The sequence below is a fragment of the Macaca nemestrina genome, chromosome 3 (assembly GCF_043159975.1).
Source record: "Macaca nemestrina isolate mMacNem1 chromosome 3, mMacNem.hap1, whole genome shotgun sequence".
NCBI lineage: Eukaryota > Metazoa > Chordata > Mammalia > Primates > Cercopithecidae > Macaca > Macaca nemestrina.
Window position 1 is genome coordinate 78,497,136 of NC_092127.1, and position 23,810 is coordinate 78,520,945.

The 23,810-nt window shown below is 41.5% G+C and overlaps 2 long non-coding RNA genes across 7 annotated transcripts in view; one reads left to right on the plus strand and one right to left on the minus strand.

Moving 5' to 3' along the window:
* The window catches only part of LOC139362341 (uncharacterized), a 31,156-nt gene that overhangs the window by 3,591 nt on the left and 3,755 nt on the right, over positions 1–23,810 (minus strand). The window contains exon 2 of the long non-coding RNA XR_011621087.1: positions 21,484–21,587. This is a non-coding gene — a long non-coding RNA (uncharacterized lncRNA). The remainder of the gene's footprint in view (positions 1–21,483; positions 21,588–23,810) is intronic.
* LOC105486245 (uncharacterized) lies at positions 1,277–20,616 on the plus strand. 6 transcript variants are annotated; one of them, XR_011621084.1, is made up of 6 exons: positions 1,277–1,325; positions 1,609–1,796; positions 10,129–10,218; positions 18,116–18,171; positions 19,601–19,760; positions 20,015–20,616. It is a non-coding gene; the product is annotated as an uncharacterized lncRNA (long non-coding RNA). The 6 variants fall into 6 exon arrangements; XR_011621081.1 differs by lacking the exon at positions 1,277–1,325 and having other exon boundaries at positions 1,335–1,796; XR_011621082.1 differs by lacking the exons at positions 1,277–1,325; positions 10,129–10,218 and adding an exon at positions 16,898–17,049 and having other exon boundaries at positions 1,335–1,796.

Sequence of the window (23,810 nt, forward strand, 5' to 3'; positions counted from 1 at the left end):
AATGACTCTCAAGTTTACTCCTTTATGAGGAAACCCACACCTCTAGCAAATTGTTCTGGAGAAATATTTGTGCATTTATACATGTACAATTTATATGCATTTCTCTCAGGAGGAATACATCTATAATAAATTTACAAGGAAACATCTCCAGTTCAAAATATTTAGGCCTCCACGTTTATCTTTCAGGCTTAAGTAGAGAGATCCTTCATGTTATATTGCATTACTATTTCCAAATCCTTTGGAGACATTAAAAGAAACAAAGACGATTTCTAATAACTACAGCGCTTCAGTTTCTCAAAGAGTCCAGGGGTTGAGAGGTTAGAGTGGAGTTTCCTGAGTCTTGTCGAGCAATATGTAGTTGAGGCAAAGGTCATGCTCCCGGTGTTTTGTTTTAAATAATATTGACCCATTAATTCTAAACCTGCTTGTTCCTGAAATTATACAGGATTATAGTTTGCAAACTGCAGGACAATGAAGCAAATCAAGATGAATTACAGCCCTGGCCCTCCCTCCCATCCTCTGACATCTAAACAGGGAATGAGTCCGGTGTGAGTGTTTAAATGAACTTTAAGCACCCGATCCTCCTTTATCAGCGATTTTCAGCTTTAAAAAAAATGTGAAATTTGATTTCATAACAAATAGAAGCACATACCACTTAGTCCCAGAGAATTCATCCTCATGGCGCTACGAGGGTCGTTGTGGAGGTAGGGGGAGGGATGTGCTGAGATCTTTTGTTATGCTTGTCAACCCCGCGCACAACCAGAGTGGGCGAGAACAAACACCACGCTGGGGAACTTAGAGCAAAAAGTAACCTCCGATTTTCTGGAGCCGAGAATATCATTGTTTTCGCGCTTTAGTTGCTTTCATCTGAATGAAACTTTACCTAGAAGCTTTTGGAGCTCAGACACTGAGTCTTTGTTCTGCAAGAAACTGCTGCTGCCACTTAAAGAGATCGCAGATAATGTCCCCGATTTAAGATCAGTGCTCAACGCACATTAACTTTCTTTCTTTTTAAAGCTCTGCCTCCGACTTGCGGAGGGATCACGCAGCAGTTGGGGGCAGATAAAAGCCCTTTGGACGAGGGTCACCTCCGTCCATGTTGTTCGCTTGAGAGCAGTGAAGAGCAAAACGGTCCCCACGGGCGGACTTTGGCTTCTGGAGCCGCAGGGCCCTGCGGTCCTGGCACCTCCGCCTCTCAGCCTGGTAGGGGGGCGGGGAGGGGCAAAGCGGGGAGGGGAAGGAAGGAGCTAGAAGAGGGGATTTGGGGATGGGGGCTGGAAGCGCTAACGAGACCTGCCGGGAGGATTTGATTCTCCTGCAGGTTGGTGAGTGATTTGGGAGCTCTGGGTAGAGGAGGTGTACCTCGGCCTAGTTTGGTTGTGGAACTAGAACAACGCGAGGAAATCAATCAATCTGCAGGAAACAAAAAATGGAAGTCGAGGTTTAGGAAGAGTTGTCACTTCCCCGACTTGAGTGGTGCAGGCTGGGGGCGGAGACTTGGGACCTAAGAGAGGCCATTTCTCTCACCTCAGCTCCTTTCCCTTGGACTTCCAAAAGGAATAATTTTACTCTCTCCTCTGTTCTCCCCCCAACTCTCATCCCCGCTAGCCTGCAGGCCGCCTGCCCCTTTCCGCATCTTCTTTTCCCATCCTGCGAGAGAAACCTAGCTCCCAGAGCCGGTGCAGTCAGTCCCCTCGCCCCTCCCGCCCCTGAGCGGGTCCCCCTCCAGCCGTCGCTGCATCCACCACCTCGGTTCCACTCAATCGATTTTTGCTGCATGTCAACACTTATTACCGGTGAGTGTGAGGGTATTTTTTCTTCTTCTCTAGGTCTCTTAATGATTTCTGAGCTAGTTGTGTATTAAAGTGCTTAAAGAAACCTTTAACATAATCTATAGCGTGAGCACCAACCTCCCCCGCTTGAGTTCAAAAATGGCGAGCTCGAGGTTGGGCCCGGAGGCTCCCAGACCTCACTGGCCTCAGCCCACGGCCGCCCCGCTCCTTGAGCGCTCAAAAGTTCGCCAGGCCTGGGGCAGGAACCCCGCGCAGGCGATCCGCCGTCTGGGGGCTTTCTTCCCGCCACCCCCTTCCATCCCTCACCTGTTACTCTCAGGCACCTTTTTTTCTCTCGGTGTCTTTGGCCTATCCTCGGGTTTTGTTTTATTTTTTAAAAAAAGAAAAGAAAAGAAAAAAAGTAAGCCTCTTAAAAAATTTCCAAGGCCCCAAATTCTTCATTCCGCTAATACCGATTTCAGATTGGTGGAGACCTGGGAAAAGGTGTGTATACAGGCCATGATTGTCTCAACTTCCTCCCAATTCCTAAATCTGAGTTTTAGTGTTTACGACTTGGTTAGAAATTTAATTTTTAAAAATATGTTGGAGAGCCTGGGCCGAATAAGCAGTTTGATTAGAAGGCAAAATCCTCTTCGCCTCCTTGCCCTGCTTTTTCTCTCACCCCCACTCCCTTTCTATTAGGCGCTGAAGCGGGGGGCGGGGGGGTGTAGGGGTGGGGGTTAGGAGTGTAACAAAAAAATTAATGGGAAAATATGAACAATGTCTTCAAAGTCCTAATATTCCTCGAAAGCCTTATAAATTAACCCTGTGAAGAGTGAGCCCTTTAAAGGCGAGTCTATAAAAATCCAGCGTGATTCCGAAGGAGGACGACCCTTCCCCCAATCCCTGTCGCGAATGTGACCAAACAAAGGTCTGTCCTGCAATCCACATCCTAATCCACGGGCGCCCCCGCCGTCGTCGCTGGGACTCCCCAGCCTCCGGCCGCCCATAATCGACGGAGCTACCCTGGGAGTCCTTGGCTCCGTGATTTAACTTTTTTAGAGAGGGGGAAAAAAGGAGGGTGTGTAATTAGATCAGAGGCCTTTATGAATATAGACTCCCTATTGATTGATTTATAAACCCCCTGACGAACTGCAGTTAATCTAAGCGCACCGGGAAGCAAGAAACATGGCTGACTGAAGGAGAAGTCTGGAAGTAAACGAGAGGAATTTCTGTTAGCAGATTATCAGAAGGAATATTTTTTAAAAATAGATTTTCTTCCCCAGCTTCCCAAACAATTGCATTAACAGAACTTGAGGGAATGGTAATTTGAGTTTTTTTAAAGAGGGTTAAGTAGAAACACCATTGTAAACATGTAACTGATTTATCTTTTCAGGTTCTAGCAGATGAGCCCAGGGAAATTTTACTCTAATCTTAAAAATTTATCACCCTTGGCCCCTCCCACCCTTCCCTGCCCCCTCCCCAAAGGGAGGACTTCCCATTGTTGACTGTCTATCCGAAAAGATAGAAAACAGAATTTACTGTGTTTGGGATGCATAACTTCATTCACTTCTGTGCTGAGTATTTTATGCATTTTTAAAAAGTAAATGTTGATTTTAGATTTTGTTTGAAGATTAGAGAAATCCTGCAAGAAATGAAATACCCCATTGAAGATATATTTAAATCTACTTAATTACCTTTAAAAATCATTTCTACTCCTTTTGTAACAATACATTGCTAACAGTTCAGTAGTAGCTGTGGAAAACAGGAGCTATTTGAAGCTTAAGTTACTCTGCAGAAGAATGGCTATAAAAGCCATCCAGATTCCTTACAATTAAAAAATTTTAAAAACATGTAATGACTACATGGTAAAAGTGTTTACTTTTGGGTGGTAGCGGGGGGTGCTTTTTAAATTTCCTTCCTTCAGAAGGACTAACAGAAGTGCAGACACACTGGCCTCTCCCTGGGCAGGGTGGGTGTCTGCACCCTGGGACCTTGATGAATCTTTCCAGACCTAGTTCTTCTAGTCTTCAGGCAAAAAATGTTTAAGGTGTTTGCCCTCCCTCGTGCTCTTTTTCTCCTCCATCCTCTCCCTCTCCTATTTTCTTTGTCCACAGCCAAGGTTTTGTCTTGTTTTGTTTTGTTTTGTTTTGTTTTTCCTCCATTCATGCAACTGAGGAAATGGCCCGCTGATGCTGGGACCTGATGTACCCACGCTAAGGCCTGGGGGTGGATTCCTCACAGCCAGACTCCCTCTGCCAATGCTTCCTCTCTGCAGAAACAGCAAAGCCTCTCTGCTTTCGCTGACAGTTTGCAGCAGTGCGGCACAACCTCGCACACAGTCCTGGGCAGGAACGTTTATCCTCGTCGCTCTGGAAAGATGAGATCTAGAACCATCCCTGCTGTCCCCCGGAAAGCGGTGGGCAGCTTATTGAATGTGACCTGGGACTCAGACCAGTGGCAGCCCAATTCTTGGGCGAGTTTCCCCGCTCTGCGTGTGTCAACAGCCCTCGAAACTGCTTCTGCTTCTCTGGGCACGTATCACAGGGAGTGTGTGTGGGGAGCGGCTTGCTGCACCCAATAGAACTTCATGGCATCTTTCTATGTCCTCCTGCAGTATGGATCGACTGCAGGGCCTTCTCGGCGTTGCTTCAGGGGGTGCCCGCATTTGGTTGCCCACTAGTCTCCCTGACAGCTTCACCCCGCTGTGTGCGGGCTCAGGGGATGGATGGGGGTGGGGGATTGAGGGGAGAGAGAGGACAGAGGTGGAGGCTCTGCAAGCCATCCCCAGCGCTAAGAAATGGGCTTTCCCTCTCAGAGCCTGAGGTTGCAGACTACGAATCACTTTGTTAGAAAATAAAATAATATCAAGCAAAGTAGAGTAAAATAGAACCCTTCTTCTGTGGGTGCTGGGCCTCGGGCGATGCTCATTCACAAGACACTCCTGACTTCGGCTTCTCCAGCTACCTCTTGAAATCCGTGACATCGAGGGAGACGTTCTTATCTGATGAGGCGGTGTCTTGTTTATCTGTTTCTTTGAACACGAGAGAAAAAAAAGAAGAAGAAGACTCTCTTGCGAATGCTAGGCTGCAGCTCTGAGCTACAGCTTCCCGGCGCGAAGCTCCCCATCCCGGATCCTCCTTCCTCTGGGTGGCCGGGCCATCTTGTCATCCGCCATGCGCCAGGGTACGGATATTTGGACAGGTGACCAGGACCTTTTGGACCCATGAATTCCGTGGGGACCACGCAGTCCATCCCTTAGAACGACCCGAGGTACAGCCGCTCCACCTGAACGTGCCCCCAGGGGCGGCTTTTCCTAGGACCTCACTGGCCGTCTAAACAGGGTTTCAGTTACAACCTCGTCCTACCGCTTTCCATTTACTAAAACAGCTGCTTTATCTTAATGTTCATTTTTTGGCCAATGACATGGGGGAAGGGCGGTGGTGGTAAGAGTTACTGCCTGTCTCCCTTTACCCTGACGGTATTTTCAGAGGCAGTAGGAGAAGCGGGAACCCGGAGGGCCACCTACGCACCTCCGGGGTCGCCCTCTTGGCCCGGCACTCGAAGTTTGCGCGTCCCTCCGGCCAACAAAACCAGAATCTAATCTGCAGCTGCCGCCGCACCCCCACTTCCCGCCCGCATCCCTAGCCCGAAGCCTCAGGCAGGGCATAGCAGCCCACACGCTAGAACTGCACCGACCGCCCGCGGGGTCCAGCTGGGGCTAAGCGGGGACCCTGGCGCCTGCGCTCGGGACGACCCCGCACGCGCCGCAGCTCCCGGCCTGGCGGGCCGCCTCGTGGGCGGTCTGGACTCAGCCCTGGCCCTGCCTTGCCGCTGCGCCTCCAAAGATCGCGCGCCAGGCTGGCCCACAGATGTGACAGCTTCCTTGCTCTCTTCTAGTCCACCCAGGGAGTCCAGGGTGGGAGGAGCCCCCTGCCACATCCCTTCTCACCCTTTCTCCGGCCTTGAGCAGCCATATACCTTAAACGGGTCATGCCTGCCTGCCTCCTTGGAGCTGCCTCTCGAAGCCCGGGGGTTGAACATTAACCAGCTGCGGCTATAGACTGGGGTAAAACGTTACGTATAAAAATGAATCATCTATCCGGTCCTGGGAGAGAGGACCTATAGAGAGCTCTGCACCTAGAGCAGCCCAAGCCGTGTCCCTGGCCCAAAGTACCGACTCTTCTGGAGGCCGCTTATCAAGGACCATTCCGCCGCAGGAAGCAGAGGACAAATGAGGGGCTGGAGGAGGGGGGTGGCTGAGTCAACCGTTCTCCTTGAGGAGTTTGAGGTTCAGGGCTTCGAACACAAGAGCATTTCCTTTTCTTTCACACTTGAGAAAGTGTGAACAGCTTTTCATCTCTTATAAAGGTTAGTGGGGGAAAGCTGGAGTCTAGGAGGAGCGGCTGTCCACAGGGCCAAGAACTGTCGTGCTGCTGCCATCTCTGGCGCCTGGGGTGGGATCCCGGGAGGCAGGGCTCAGTGGGTGGGGAGTGGCAGCAAGAGCCCTCGGACCTGAGACCTCGCAGAAGTCCTGGCTTGAGGTTGCGCTGAAATCCTAGGCTCCCATCCGATCCCACCCACAACTGGTCTGGATCCTGCCTCCTTCCGACTCTGACCTATTTGTTTTTTCTTTAAACATAAGTAATGGAAAGTAAAATGATACGTCTGCACTGACTTATGTGCTAGGCTCACGTGCCCAGTCAAAATATACAGAATTTACCAAAAGATAACAGAGCTGAAGGAAGAATTCAAGACAGTGCACATCCTAAGTTCCTGTGCCCTCACCTGGAAACGTTACTGACTCAGGCACTCAGCAAATTCCTGAATAGGAAGATGATTCTTCTTCTGTATCTCTGTCTCTCTCCCTCTGCCTAACCTCTGTTCCCTCCACAACCACCGCCCCCCACCCCCCGCAAATTGAAGAAAAATCTGAGATAAGGTGGGTGCAAGCAAAAGGGAGATGTGATGTTATTAGGTCTTTCAGGAATTGCCCATCAACCTACAGAGCAATTCCTGTACCTCTTAAGAAGACCGTTTTTTTCTTATACAAAATAGTTTTATTTAAATGCATGCCTGACTCATTATAACCTCTTCGTAAATATATATATATTTACTCTCAGAAGTTTTGCTCTCAGAAGTTTTGCTGAGAGCATTCACTCAAATCTCTGTACTTAGGGGTGTGAGAAAGTGGCTGTGGTGGTGTGCATGTCTGCTGAGAACTCTGCATCGTTGCACTACTCTCAAGGTCACATCCTAGCTTCTTCAAAGGCCACTCCTCCTGCTTCAGTGTGTTCACAGCCTGTGTAGTGATCCTGAGAATTTCTGGCAGGGGTTGGAGGGTGGCAGCAGAGACATGCAGTAAACAAGGCTTTCCAGAGTCTCAGCAGGCATCAACAATGTGACAAGTGCTGTGTATGTGTACTAATTGGACATCACCCATCAGTTTGTTCTCAGTGAAAATGGCTTTCTGTTTAAGATGTGGTTACAGAGTGTTCATCACTTCATGTAGTGTCACTGCTCTAACTTCAGTGCACACAGTACTCTATGTCATTCCTATAGAGCAATACAGCTCAACTTCATCAGCACCCAACTTGATGTTATTCCACTCTCCCAAGAAAAATAGAATTGACTCAAATGTTCCACTAAGTTAGCTCTAGAGAGACAATGAATGCATCGAAGCAAATAAATACAAAGAACTATGAATCACATACTCAGCTGCTTTTCAGTGACTTGGAAACAGAAAAACGTAGATGGAGAAAGGGCAATTTACTTTTAGGGGTTTGAGTAGTTGGGGAAAGGAGTATTCTAAAGGGTATTGCAGTGTTCACTCAAACCCTCTTCTCCTCCACCAAATTACCATGTTATCTGACACCCTCGATCTATTTGTGTCCTGGGTAACAGACAGTTTGACCAAGAGGTCACAGACTAGAGGGCTTGGGTGACTGGAAACAAGTTTGACAAGAAAGGAATCTGGGTGGGGTGCCACCATGGAGGTGGAGAGAGGATGAGACCACAGTGGCTGGAGCAGCCTGGCAACACAAAGTCTCTGCTGGACCCTGCATTTACACAAAATGCCTTGTCAGAGAATGGGGGATTAGGAATAGCTATCAACACAGTTTCATGGATGAGAGAAATTTAAGTCTCTCTCTCCATTCCTTTTCTTTACTTTCCCTTTATTTTCTACCTTCTTCATTTCCTCCTTTATTATTGCCCTTCTTCTACAACAGGCGACTGTCCCCAGAATTTTGGCTGCTCCTGGATTATGCCCCGCTTATCTTCTCTTTTGAATTAAGGCTTCAGATGGTTTGTAGTGTTCACTTTTCCAGATATGATACATTATTTTTTCAGTCAAGAGTCTACCTGTAAACCATTTGTACTTATGAATACGGAGTGCTTCTATGAACAATAAAAGTTTCAGGTAGAATAAGTAAAGCATGCAATATTGTATAGCTTGTCTTTTCAGAGCACAAAAAGGACTGTGCACACTCTTTAATAAAGCCCCACTGCATGCTGGAGAGGCTGGGAGAGTGAGTGAGCAGGCTTCTTTCACCCAGGCAACATGACCGTTGGCATTATGACCACCAAAGTGAGAAATCTCCAGTTTGCCATTCTCACCTTGAAAGCTCCTCCTTCCCTGAAACTACCATCTGTGGACTCACACGCATTGTCAAATTCATGTGTTCCAAGAAAACACTGAAAAGTGTGTAAAGTTGATGTACTAAACTTTACACATCTTTTCACACAAATGCATCTGTTTTTTAGTACATAAAGTTTATGTACTAAGTTTAGTATATAAACTACACATCTTTTCACACAAATGCATCTGTTTTTCTTGTGCTATATACTCTTTCTATTGGCTTGGCAGTATTTTATTGTGATGTATCTTCCTTGTACAATTGAGAAACACCTTCATTGTCATCCTGCTACTCATTAGATTAGAACTTGGTTGAAACATATCTTTAACTTCACAGAAGGGCTGCCACATTTCACCCTCCTTTGGCTCCTTCTTTTCCTTTCTAACTTCTTCCATAATCTCACTTAGAGGTTAATTCTAAATTTCATGACTCTCTTCCTTTTTACTTTTTCATTTTATTTCTGGGCAATTATTGTTCCCATACTCCCAAACTAACTTTCATCCATATTACTCCTTTGGCAATTACCATATGGGGTGTTTTATTATGAGTTAAGATTTTGCGGGTCTTTTTTTTTTTTTTTTTTTTTTTTTGGCTTCTTGTGGTGGCCTGGCACAATACCTTGTAACAGAGTAGATGTTCAATAAATGCCTATTGATCAAATGTTACAATTAAAATCTTTGTTCACAAAAACAAAAGTTCAAAGACATTAAAATCTATTGAATTGGCATAAATTAAATCTCAGCTTAATTCTAATTAATTTCTAATCCTTTTCCCAACAAACTAGATGTGTAAAAGAATTCTATAGCAGAAATTCCATCATAATGTTTTTCAACACTGCTAGCATCTTCCCTACATCAGAGCAGTTTCAGGATGGTGAATCATGATCAGGGTTCATAAGATACTGAACAAATTTTAGTATTTCCTAATATATTATCAAAATAAAGTTAGTTTGAAAAATCTAGTTTCGGGAATATGTGTGGTAAGGGAAGTATAAAAGGTAGGAGACACATAGGTAACAGAAGTTTCCAGCTCGTAATTTTCTAGAGTCATTTTACTAGTTAAGGGATTATGATGTCCAATTCTCCTTTACTTTATGCTTTTTAAAATTTCACTGCTCACAATTTGTAGTAAAATATAGTGTATCAAAATATATTATGGACAAAGTTTTTTTTTTTATTCTTAGAGACATGAAAACCTAAGAAATTAAAAATATTTATCCAAAAACAACAAAAAAGATTTAACCCAGGCCGGGCATGGTGACTCATGCCTGTAATCTCAGCACTTTGGCAGGCTGAGGCGGGTGGATCACCTGAGGTCAGGGGTTCAAGACCAGCCTGGCCAACATGGCAAAACCCCATCTCTATTAAAAATACAGAAAATTAGCCGGGAGTGGTGGGGGGACACCTATAATCCCAGCTACTTGAGAGGCTGAGGCAGGAGAATTGCTTGAACCCGGGAGATGGAGGTTGCAGTGAGCTGAGATCTCACCATTGCACTCCAGCCTGGGCAACAGAGAAAGACTCTGTCTAAAAAAAAAAGAAAGAAAGAAAAAGAATGACTTAACCCAATCAGACTTTGATTAGGGTCACAGACCAAACAAGTTATAGTTATTTTTATTTCTACTCATTTTTGTCCAGTAGGCCTCACACATTTTTGATGAACTTATGGGTGGTAGAATATTCCTTAGAACACTAACCATATCCACTTCTACTTTCCAGCTGTTACCTAAACAACAAACTAGACACACTTCACTGCAAACAGTGGGAAGAATGGTGTTACCTTTGATGAAACATCCATGGAACATTTTGGTAACTCTTAACATATACAAAAAAAAAAAAAAAAAAAAGTTTCACCTCATTGTGCTAAATAAGTAAATAATACATATATAAACAAACAAATAAATAAAATGATAGGGACTGGAATGGTAGAGAAATTTTAATGAATTTTAATGCAGTGGGTTTTGCAATGGCTGCAGAACTTTCAAAGACCCCAGTCTCTAGTGGAAAACCACTAGTTCGGGTCGGCATTGCAGGGAGAGGTAGATGGCTGGAGATTCCAGAAACCTAGGGGGAAGATGACTGGAAACTCACAAAAAGGTAACAGATTTGACACATTTTCTTTGGTTGTCTCAGTCACTATAATTTAAAAAATTGTCTACACTCTCATAAAGCAATGGGTCAATATTATTTTCACAGTACTCTTAACATGTTTTACCTTTATTTTATTCATAACCATTTCTAAGTATAACAATATACAGTGATGCAGAAGATAGTTTGGTGAGTACTTTCTATGAGCCATGAATTGCGCCAGTGCCTTTTATATATTAATATTATCTCAATCAGTTCTCACAAGAATACTATAAAGTAGATAATATTATTTCCTTATTTGACAGATAAGAAAACTGATTCTCAGAAGTAACTTGCCTCAGGCTGCCTGGGTAATGAATGTCAGAGGCAGAACTAGAATAGGACTCAAGTTATGCACAATGTGACAGGACCAAAGAATTGCTAGTCTTCTGTATCACTTTCTGCTGATGTGATTAGAAAATATGACTCATAAATTAAAAGTGCTATGAAAACAGTATTTCCTAGTTATCTTATGAGATGAGTAGTGAAAGAAAAGGGTAGAGATTATAGTAACCCAGCCAATCAAAGGTAAAGATGTTTTACTCTTTCACATGTGTTTCAGTGCACATTTCCTACACTAAAGCAATGGACAACTTGTCAAGGCAGTTTGACGTGACATTTTAGACATGATAGGAAAAGCAGCCACCTTGCTGATATTAAGAAAAGGATACACACACACACACACACACACACACACACACACATATATACACATACCTTCTTTATATATATACATATAATTACAAAAATATACACATATACATATGTATGGTTATGTATATATACACATATATACACACATACACATATATCAGTTGGCATAAGATCAAGTGATTTTTTTCCTTGGCCTTGTACATTATGACCTGTTCACTCCTTTTTTGCTTCTCTCCACCCCTTTTGAGCCTTTTTAAGGCTAACTCCAGATCTCAGCTTAGATGTTCCCTGACACTCTGGTGTTAGGTTAGGTCAACATGCCCCTCCTGTGTGTTTCCATAACCATATCAAAGCACCTAACACACTTTTATGAACTTAACACGTTTGAAGATTAGAGATCAGTAATTTCATAGCATCTCACAGCTTGCCCTTTGAGCTATTTTTGCATGATTAGACTCAGATTATATATTTTTATGATATTCAGGATATCATACTGCTGCCATCATATCAGGAGGCACACATAGTGATTTTTCAATACTTGATTATGTTAATTCATTACTTAAGGTGGTGTCTGCTTCATTACTTTAATATTTAAAAGTTATTTGATGGCTTCTCTATTAACATTATGCTTTTTCCATCGTAATTAGTATTTCATGAGCAGCTTTATGGTGAGAAATTCAAACCTCCTGCCAACAGCCATGTGAGTGAGCTTGGAAGCAGATTCTCCAGCTCTTCAAATAATGGCAGCCCCAGAAAACAATGTACATGCAATCTCCTGAGAGTCTCTGAGCTAGAAATACCCAGCTAAACTGCTGTGAGATTCTTCAACCTTAAAACTGGGATGAGATAACAAATATTTATCATTTTAAGATGCTACGTTTTGGGGTAATCTGTTGCTTCACCACCTGCATTCTATATTCCCAAATTTTTCATCACTTTTCATCTGTTATGGTCTTTCTCCTCCTCTGCACTTTGGGTTTTATTTATTTTTTCTTTTCCGCTACCACTTTAATAGCACTCTGGGCAAAACAGAGAGAAACAAACGTAATCAATTCACCAAATTTTACCTGAAGTCCAAGGAGGTAAATATTAAGTGCAGATTTGGAGGAGGGAAGGGGTAGGACTTAGTGATGCTGTGTAAGAAAAGCATTTGTGCCAGAAGAAAGATGAGATAAGCACTAGAAGGCAAAGAAAAACATTTTATGTAAAATAGAAAGCAATTGAAAACGATACCTTTGTTTCACATTTAGTAAATATAATTCTGGTTTTTAAAAATAGAATCTTAGAAATACTTATTTTGTCTCGCTAACACGTCCCCCTTTCTGGAAACAGAACTGTCCTTTTTCGGGGGATCCTGTTCTTCTCTTTACTTGTGCTACATTGTTCTAACGGATGCTGCCAATTCTAGAACTGATCTCTGTATTCACAAGAGTAGGCACGTGAGCTTGGCTGCCTTTTGTGTCCTTCCACAGAAATCTTCAAATGATAATTTCGAAAAGAGAAGCAGTGCTTTTCAAGATGAAGAGATGAGTTGTCAGAAGTCCAGGTTCTCCAGGGCAGAAGATTTTAGTCTCTGTTAAGACAGACTCAGAGAGAAGCGCGGATGAGAGTTGGAGGGAGAGAGAGTCCTGCTCTCTCTCCTGTCCGTTACTATGATTCTGGAGGTCCAGTTAAATGTCCTTCCTGAGATTTTGCTACTCTGGTCAGCATATTTCCTGTTTTGCCTAAGGTGGTTCAAATTGGGTTTCTGTCACTTGGAAAAGGTTTCCTGATTCAATAGACTAGTGTTCCCTCCCTCCTCCATAAATAGTCTCTCCCCTAGAGAGTAAGAAAAAGTGCCCCTGAAGCCAGGATTTGAGATAGTCTTTTGGGATCCTCAGATGCTCATGTGTAAGCAGAAAAATTTCATCTTCTAGTGGTCCTCTACTAACACTGCCTGGGAATTATTGAGGGGGTGAGGAAGGAGGGTTGTGTACACACACCCACACCTGTTAAGCTTTTTTGCCAACACAATAATATTTATTGAAGGTCTATTATGTTTCAGGCACTTTCATAAACAGCTGCTCTGCACTAGTCCAAGACACTAGATTTTCACACTGTTCCTAATTATAGATGAGATGATATCTTTAAAATAAAATACTTTAAATATTAGTCTTTACAAAATGTAAACGTTATGAGTAAAGATTAGGTGCACCTTTCCACACCTTTTCCAGGTTTAACTTACCACTATTTGGATGTCTCTTTTGCTTTTATAAGTTTATCCCCCAAAAATGAAATAGAATTTCAAATGTAAATGCCATTTTAGCATTACTACTTGAATGACATGTTTCTAAAGACATTTTTGAGAAAGATGATTAAAAATAAACAAAAAATTTGAATCAAACTATAACTAAATAGCGTGACTTGCCTTGAAATTCTAGCTTTATTCGTATAAGTTTGTGTCCCCAAAAGAAGCAGACTCAAAATAAGTCATCCCAAATCTATGTAAACAGATTTAGGTTAGGGAGAGTGGTGATGTTAAGGGCATTAATTCCAGTTTTGGTTATTACTTTGAAGCCTGGACAGTGTTTGTCCAGTAATTTCTCATGTATTCTTTTCCCCTCAGTCTTCCTGGGGGAAACGGTTACAACAGCCTAGAGCACTCCTCTGAAGAGATATCCACACTGGCAAAGGTACCAGCTTTTCACTTTTGCAGTGGGTGGTCTGGCACCAAAATTCCCCACTGGCTGAGAATCTGAAGCCTGCCCAGGCCTCCCATAAGCTTCAGTATTTAAACATTTTTATATGTAATTTAAGATGTGAACTATTAGAACTAACAATAGGTAATTGGCTTTCTCCAATTTTCCCATTAGAAAATATTAAGGAATTCCCAGCATATTCTGTTGTTAAGATGATGACACAGTCTGTGTCAAAAATTAAATTTCTTCTCACTCACTTTAAAAAATGCAGCATCTTATTTCCATTATCTACCCTGCCATTTCTATCCACTCTGTTATATCTAAGATTTTTCTTGTTAAATACACGTAATATTTAAGATGTATCAAAATTAATAATATGTTTTTGTTTTCTAAATTGTTTAATAAAAAGTTGTTGAGCACTATTACAAGACTCTGTGCTAGGCACAATAGAGGATAAGAAAATCATAATTATTCATTAAGATAAGTGTTTTGGCAAAGTGCAGTGGCTCATGCCTGTAATTCCAGCACTTGGAGAGGATTGCTGAGGCAGGAGGATTGCTCGAGCCCAGGATTTCAAGACCAACCTGGGCAACATGGCAAAACCGAATCTCTACAAAAATTAGCCAGACATGGTGGTGCATGCCTTACTCTGGAGGCTGAGGTGAGAGGATCACCTGAGCCTGGGATGTCAAGGCTGCAGTGAACTGTGATCACGCCATTGCACTCCAGCCTGGGTGACAGAGCAAAACCTTGTCTTAAAAAAAAAAAAAAGTATTTTGTACCTAATTTATATCTCATTTAATTCTGACAACAAATCTATGAAATAGGCATTGTTATTCCCATTTTACCAATGAGGAATTTGAGGTACCAAGAGATTAATAATTAATTTGTCCAAGATCATTCAGTTAAGAATTAGTAAAATTGAATTTAAATCTGGGATCATTTGACCTCTAAAGGTTTTTCTCTTAACCACACTATACTCTGCTCCTACCCAGCACCCCCAAACCAATGTATAATACTTAGCCAACTCATTTCATGATTCCAACTCATGAAGAACCACTTTTAAGTAAGGCAAATGTGTTAACCACTGTGCGTAAAATGGTAACCAATGCTCTCAGGAAGCTTAAAATACACGAGAAGAGATAAATCATGTAGGCAAATAACTGAAATTTATGTTAGAATTCAGTGAATACCTTAGGAGTGGTACAAAGTATGATGGGCTTTCAGAAACGATTGAGAATACTTCTAGCTGGGATGATCAAGGCATCATGTTTGAGATTTCTTTTGATTTTGACTTTGAAAGATGGGCAGGGTTTTATTTATTTATTTATTTATTTGTTTGTTTGTTTGTTTTTGAGACAGAGTCTCACTCTGTCTCCCTGGCAGGAGTACAGTGGCACCATCTTGGCTCACTGCCACCTCCGCCTCCCGGGTTCATGCCATTCTCCTGTCTCAGCCCCCCGAGTAGCTGGGACTACAGGCGCCCACCACCACGCCCAGCTAATTTTTGTATTTTTAGTAGAGACGGGGTTTCACCGTGTTAGCCAGGATGGTCGTGATCTCCTGACTTCGTGATCTGCCCATGTTGGCCTCCCAAAGTGCTGGGATTACAGGATTACAGGCGTGAGCCACCATGCCCAGCCGGGCAGAGTTTTAATAAAAGCATCAGAAAATCATTTCAGGCAGAGTAAAAAGCATAGTAAAGACTGGCACAGTGGTTCACTCCTATAATCCTAGCACTTTGGGAGGCTGAGGTAGAAAGATCACTTGAGCCCAGGAGTTTGAGACCAGCCTGGGCAACATGGCAAAACTCCATCTCTACAAAAAATACAAAAATTAGCTGGGTGTGTTGGCATTCCTGTAATCCCAGCTACTCTGGAGGCTGAGGTGAGAGGATCACTTGAGCCTGGGAGGTGGAGATTGCAGTGAGCCAAGATCACACCAGTGCACTCCAGTCTGGGCAACAGAGTGAGACCCTATCTCAAACAAAGAAAGAAGAAAAGAAAAAAAAAATCAAGACTTGATGGTAGATGTGGGATGAGTTTGGTGAACCAAGAATAATCCAGTGTGAAGTAATAGTAGAAGATAAGTCTGGAACGCTAAACTGTGGCTAGAATGTGGCAGACATAGAAAACTAAGCTAAGAAGTTTAGAGTTTATTGTATAGGCAGTGAGGATATGGGATTGCCATTGGGGTTTCTGACCAGTGAATAAACGGAAAGATGCTGTGCTTTAGTGAGTTAATGGGGCAAGAATACATGGCCAGATGAACTGCAACAAGAACTAAACTAAAGGGTTTAAACTGGGATTATGGTAGAGAAAAAAAGAAGACAACGCTGAGGAAGACCGCCAAAATAATGGATGACAGGGTTTAGAGAAAGAACAAGTAACTTCAAGTTTTTGAACTTATGTGACTGAATGAGAAGGTTATTAACAAAACTCAGAAATGCTATTTATTTCCAGAGGAGTTTCTTAAGTTGGATGAACAAGAAAGGGAATCACTCATGGCAAGGCAGCTAAAAAGAAATAAAGTTTTAGAATCCCAGCATCAGGAAGTCCAGATGTTTGGTAAAGAATGAAACAATCAACATGTTCATCTAAGACTGACCTTACTGAGAGATCAAGAAATGACAATTATTATGGTTTGCAAGGCAGCCAGAAGCTTGCCTCAAACTTTTATTTGTCAGCTTTATTAGGAAATCTACACCATTAGATAGTCTATTATAGATTAAGTCATTGACAACAAATGATCCCTAAATTTTCTTAGAATGTCCAACTTTTTCCTTATCAGAAATAGTCAAAGTTTGATTGTATAGTTGGAAATTTTAAAATACTCTCAGTTTGGAACACTGGGGGCATTTTTAGGGTGCCAAGGGAAGGTTCTTTGGGGAAGGAGAAATTGGATACTGACATGGTTTTGCTGTGTCCCCACCCAGATCTCATCTTGAATTCCAACGTATTGTGGGAGGGACCCAGTAGGAGGTAACTGAATCATGGGGGCAATTCTTTCCCATGCTGTTCTCATTATAGTGAATAAGTCTCATGAGATCTGATAGTTTTAAAAAGAGGAGTTTCCTTGCACAAGCTCCTTCTCTCTTTGCCTGCTGCTATACATGTAAGACGTGACTTGTTCCTCCTTGCCTTCTGCCTTGATTGTGAGGCCTCCCCAGCAATGTGGAATGGTAAGTCCATTAAACCTCTTTCTTTTGTAAATTACCCAGTGTTGGGTATGTCTGTATCAGCAGCGTGAAAACTGACTAATACAGATACCAAGAGACTTGAGGGCATAATCTGCCAATAATTTATTAACAAGTTCATCAATTAAGAAATATTTGCTAAAGATCTACTGGAAATAAGGCACCTTGCTAAATCCAAGGGGAGAAAACAACCATATCATCTCTATTCTTGATGACTTTATCCTACCTCATAATTTTGCCAGAGGCTAGTATTTTGTGTACAACTCTAGCAATTCGATTATAAGTTTCAGTTTTCCAAATTAGAAAATTTAGAACTTATAATCTTTAGTACTCAGTTCTTAAGGTTTTTGTCAGTATAACTAATCTAGTCTTTAAAAAAATATATTAGAGTTCCTGGTGAACCTGGAGTTGCCCACTGCTTAGTATACTATATTATCATAGTGCATGGGGGAACTAGACTCCTATTTATATCTAACAAAAAACTGAATTTAGTGTGTGTGTCATTTCTATAATGGTGGAGGTAAAGATATATGTACTTATTTTATGAACTTTGTAAGTGTATATAGGCCTGGAGACACAAGTGTTTAGCAACATTTTTATTAATAAGTTGGATTTCAAAAATTTTATAACTTAGCATGCTTAATAATTCAAAGCTCAAGAGTATTATTGATATGACAGAAGTAAAATTCAAAAAAATCTGAAGAGGTTGAAATACAGAACTGAAACTACAACTAAAACTTAATGATAGATTGGGGTACAGTTTAGGTTTCAAAAAATCAATTAATACCAAAAGGAATGAAGCATCTCAAAATTAAATTATCAGGGACTTCAGTGAATATGGTAGCCAGCCTCCACAATGGCCTCAATGATTCCAGGCTCCTATAATTCACATTCCCTTGCAATGTCATGCCCCACCCCCTCTCCAATGAATGAAGTTTCCCTATGTAGCTAATAGAATATTGTGGAAATAACGATGTGTGGCATTCAAGGATAGCACGTAAAATATACAGCAACTTTTGCCTTGCTTTCTTTTTGATCACTCTCTCTGGAGGAGGTAGCTGCCATGTCATGAGGACACACAGACAGCCCTAAGAAGATGTCCATGTGGTAAGCAACTGAGGCTGCCTGTCAACAGCCAGCATGAACTTAACAGCCATGTGAGGGAGCATCTTGGAAGCAGAATTTACAGCCATGGTCAAATTTTTAGATGCTGCAATTTCAGCCAATATCTTGAATCCAACCTTATTAGACACCCTGAACCATTTAGCTAAGTAGCTATCAAATTCAGGAATGAGATAATGGTTATTGTTTTGAGTCATCAAGTTTTGTGGTTATTTCCTACACATGAATAGACAACTAATATATGTGGAAGTGAGTTGCTGCCATTTTAACACATTTTAAATATATAGGAGAGGCACTGGAATTAGGCAATGGCAGAAACTGAAAGATGTTGAAGAGAGTGTTAGTGACAGCTGAAGATGTCTTCAATAGACTATTATTAATAAGCCTGACATCTTTGAGGAGGCTTCTGCTGAGGAAATCATTATCAGAAACTGGAGGAAAAGGGGATAGTTTTAATACAGTGGCAGAAAGTTAAGCAATACAGTTACCTGCAATACTGTGGAACTGGAAATTGTATCTAATAAAATGGATGATCTAGGTAAAAAACTTTCCAGTCAGAGTTTGGAAGGTGCCACTTGGTTTCTTCTTGTTGTTTATAGTAAAATGTGAGAGAGAAGAAGATAAGCTAAAGGACAGATTGTCAAACCAAAAGAAGCTGAAACTTGCTGGCCTTGAAAATTGCTAGCTTCTCAAGATGGGAAACAATGCTAAAATAAAGAAATGGCTTCTGGACAAAGATCAAACTCAGACACTGCCAGATGTCAGACAACTATGGTGTAAAAATGAAGCTGAGGATGTGGTTATAAAATCCTTTGCTAAGGCCTTAGAAAGATCTAAGGTTGTACCTCAGAGAACCATTGAGTCACACTAGAGGTTCTAAGAAGCTTAAGAATAACCTCAGCACAGGCTCTAAGTAGAGCAGAGCTTATTTCAAACAGATTTGCAGGTGTGGCTTTTGTATAATGAAATTAACCCCAGTAAGATTCACAGGAGACTTACAAAGTTTTTAAGAGTATTTCCCTGTTAGAAACATCAACAGGTTGGACTGAAGAGAACACAATAAAAGAGGCTTTTGTACCTCCAAATTTCTACTGGCAGGAACCAGACTAGGAAAAATATACAGCTGCAAACCTAGGCTACCTTTTTCATGGAAAAATAAGCTGGTTCAGAAGATAGAGCCAAAATTTCAAAGGTCTAAACCAAGAGTCATAGAGAATCATCCCCAGGAAGCAGTAGGAATGAATACTAGTTCAATATTTGCCTAGCCAGATTTCAAAATTGCTATGGATCAGTGACTCTTATATGCCTTTTGTTTTCCACACTTTGAACAGTAGTGTCTATAGTGGTTATTTTATTTATGGCACATGTTGGGTGTGTATGTGGGTAAAGAAGAGCATACTTTTTATCTCTTTAGTTCACAGATCTTCAGATCAAGGAATTTTACTCAAGGAGCTATACTCAAGGAACCACACTCAAAAAGCCTTATTCACATCTGGGTCTGTTTGGAACAGCAAGATTGTAGCCTTTGAGATGATGCTGTAATGGAACGAGATTTTTGATGGTCTTGAGAATATGTAAGTATTCTTTGCATGTGGGATGGAGGTTAGTCATTGGGAGATAGAGGTTAGACTCTAGTGCCAGCCTACAAGATGACCTCCAAATAATCCTTGCTTTCTGGTACTCACGCTACTGTGTAGCCCTCTCCCATACTGAATAGAGCTGACCTGTGCACCAATAGTGTATTATGTTAATGACAATGTGTGATTTCAAAGGCTAGCACATAAAAGAGATTGTGGCTTGGATCTCTTTCTTTCTCTCTCTCTCTCAGATCACTCTGGGAGAAGACAGCCATCATATAATGTCATGAAGATACTCATGCAGTCCTATGGAGAAGTTCATTGGTGAGAAACTGAGCTAGAATAAACTTGACAGCCATGTGAGTGAGCCATCTTAGAAGCAGACCTTCAGCCTCAGACAGCTTTCAGAGGATTGTAGCCCCAGCTGAAATGTCAACTACAATCTCATGAGAGACACTGAACCAGAATCACCCAGCCAAGCTGTTCCCAAATTCCTGAGCTATACAGACTGTGTGAGATAGTAAATGTTTATTGTTGTTCTCAGCCACTACTTTTCTAAATTATTTTTTATTTATTTTTAGACATAATATCTCACTATGTTGCCCAAGCTGGGGTGCAGTGGTTATTCATAGGCACGATAGTAGCAGACTACAGCCTTGAACTCCTGGGCTCAAGTGTTCCTCCCACCTCAGCCTCTCAAATAGCCGTGACTACAGACAGGCACCGTGACACCAGGCTAAGTTTTGGGGTAATTTATTATGCAGCAATCTCAATATGAGGCAATGGTAAGACTGCTTAAAACTATTATGTGGTTTTTGTCTGCATCAATTGAATAAAGGTTTCATATCATCTATTAATAGTTCACTTCTAGACTTACACCAATGTAGGATATTGTTTATAGCTTGAGTCATATAGTATAACAGACATTGGTAAAAATATTGAGAGCACTAAAGTACTATCAAGATAGTGAAAACAACAAAACATAACATGAGGAGTGCTTCAGTCAACTGGTGATGTTTAACCTTGAGTAGACTAAGGAATGACATGGTATCTATACATCTATTTAAAGCAGTAGTGCAGGGAAGAAATAATAGATATGTTCTGCATATCCTATGTTTCTTCAAAGGGGAGAAAAAGAACAAAAGGCTAAATGTTGTAGAATCACAGATCTCAACAAAATATATGGAAGCATTTTTTGATGCTTCAAATTCTTTTTTTTTTTTTTTTTGAGACAGAGTCTCTGTCACCTAGGCCGGAGTGCAGTGGCACTATCTCAGCTCACTGCAACCTCCGCCTCCTGGGTTCATGCCATTCTCCTGCCTCAGCCTCCCGAGTAGCTGGGACTACAGACGCCCGCCAACATGCCCGGCTAATTTTTTGTATTTTTTTTTTTAGTAGAGACAGGGTTTCACCATGTTAGCCAGGATGGTCTCCATCTCCTGACCTCGTGATCCACCCGCCTCAGCCTCCCAAAGTGCTGGGATTACAGGCGTGAGCCACTACGCCTGGCCTCAAATTCTTTAACACAATAATGACTTCCACATTGGAAAAATTGAAACATAGGCAGGATTACCACCTATAAAAAAGGTAGTTCAGAAAAATCCTAGACTGGAATGTTGGATAAACTTTACAAAATGGCCATAAGGCTGCTTTCCCATTTAATCTAAGATACACTCAGTTTTCTGCAATAAACCAGCAAATTTTAGAGGCACTCCCTTACCCAAAGCTCCAAAGCCTTGTAGAAGTACCATCTTAGGTGACACAGTGAACTTTCTGCAGATCCATGGAATATAATTTAAGTGTTTTCCCAGTTAACACCAGCATCTAGATACGAAGCAGAAAGACCAAAAGACCATTACAGAGGAAGATACCTCTCATTAGTATTTGGTCTAAAGATTTTTTTTAAGGCTTCTCCAGGATAAACGTATTTCTTGAAGCTAAGATTCAGATTCCCAACTTTGGCTTCATTTTAAAGTAAAAACACTCTGTGTTAGAATGATTTCTAAAATCTAAAGCTAACTTGCATATCACAAAGTACAAAGAAGATAAGCACAAATCATTTACTGAGAATCATTTCTTTAATACTGTTTGAGGCTTATCAGGACGGTCCATTATATGCCACACATGTGTTAAACTTTCAGTCAGTAAAACAAAGTTACACAATTCTTCTTCTTCCTCCTCCTCCTCCTCTTCTTCTTCTTCCTCTTCCTCTTCTTCCTCTTCCTCTTCCTCTTCTTGTCTTGCTCTGTCACCCAGGCTGGAGTGCAGTGGCACAATCATGGCTCACTGCAGCCTTGAACTCCTGGGCACCAGTGATCCTCCCACCTCAGCCTCCTGAGTAGCTGGGGCTACAAACACATGCCACCACACCAGCTAATTTTTAATTTTTTGTAGAGATGAGGTCACTATGTTGCTCAGGCTTGTCTTGAACTCCTAAGCTCAAGATATCCTCCTGCCTCGGCCTCCCAAAGTGCTGGGATTACAGGCATAAACCACCATCCCTGACAGGATTTTTTTTTTTTTTTTGAAACAGGGTTTCTCTCTTTCACCCAGGCTGGAGTGCAGTGGCACAATCTCAGTTCACTGTGACCTCCACCTCCTAGGTTCAAACCAACCTCCTGCCTCAGTCTATAGCTGGGACTACAGGTATCAGGCATGCGCCACCATGCCCAGTTAATTTTTTTTTTAATTTTTGTTTTTGAGACGGGGTTTTACCATGTTGCCCAGGCTGGTCTCAAACTCCTGAGCATGAGGAATTTGCCTGCCTCGGTCTCCCTAAGTGCTGGGATTACAGACGTGAGCCACCACACTCAGCCCCTGGCAGGATGTTAAATTCTTAATTCTCTATGTAATACTCACAATTTTGGGGTCCCTTAAAAGACATAGTTTTTTTTTTCTTGAATAATAAAAAGAATTAGAGAAGACAAGTTCATGCCCTAATTCTTAAAAACAACTTAGAAATTATTGTAGGGATAATATAAGAACAGCAATATATCTGCAATACTCTTTATTAGATAATTGTATTAGTCCATTCTCACACTGCTATAAAGAACTACCTGAGACCGGGTAATTTATGACAAAAAGCAGTTTAACTGACTCACAGTTCTACAGGCTTAACAGGAAGTATGACTAGGAACCTCAGGAAACCTACAATCATGGCAGAAAATGAAGGTGAGGCAAGCACATCTTACCATGGCAGAGCAGGAGGAAGAGAATGATCGAGGAGGTGCTACACACTTTCAAACAACCAGATCTCCTGAGAACTTCATCACAAGAACAGCAAGGGGGAAATTCAGCCCTGTGATTCTATCACCTCCCATCCGGCCCTTCCTTCAACATATGGGAATTACAATTAGACATGAGATTTGGGTGGGGACACAGAACCAAAGCATATCAATAATTTTGCCTAATGTAATAATATTTCCTTAAATAGAAATGTGGAAAATAAAGCCATAGTCTTTTACCAGTTGTCTTTGAAGTTAAGACTCTTCTCAGTTTTACCACATAGAAACTGGGTTTAACATTTATGTAGAACATATATAAATGTTATACAAACATTTATGTGTTATCTATTGTGCATTGAAGATGAAGAGCCTGGTAATTGTAAAATATTTTGTTAATAGTTTCATTTTGCAAAGTTATTAAGACATTAATCCTATTATCAGTAGAATAACATATGTGAAAATGCTGACTTTAAGTCTGAAGTAAACTTCTCTTTGACATTATAGAGCCCCAGTGTTCTGAGCTGTTTCCTCAAGAGCCTAGCTCATATAAAAGCCCATTCTTCAATTGCTGTCTTGAAAAAAATCTTATGTTCAGGACTTTTTCTTATCATTGCTTCTTCAGGCTAAGCCTTATTTGTCCAGCAGATTTCTTTTTGTTTTATATTATTAATATAGATTAAGTAGAAAAAATATAAAGCGAAATATGTGTAAAAACATTCATGTATTATGTATAATTGCCTTTCAAAACCTTAGTTACTAAGCCAAGGTGTTTAGATTCTAGCTTAAAGTTTTTAAATTATTTGCTTTATAAATGAAAGGGAAT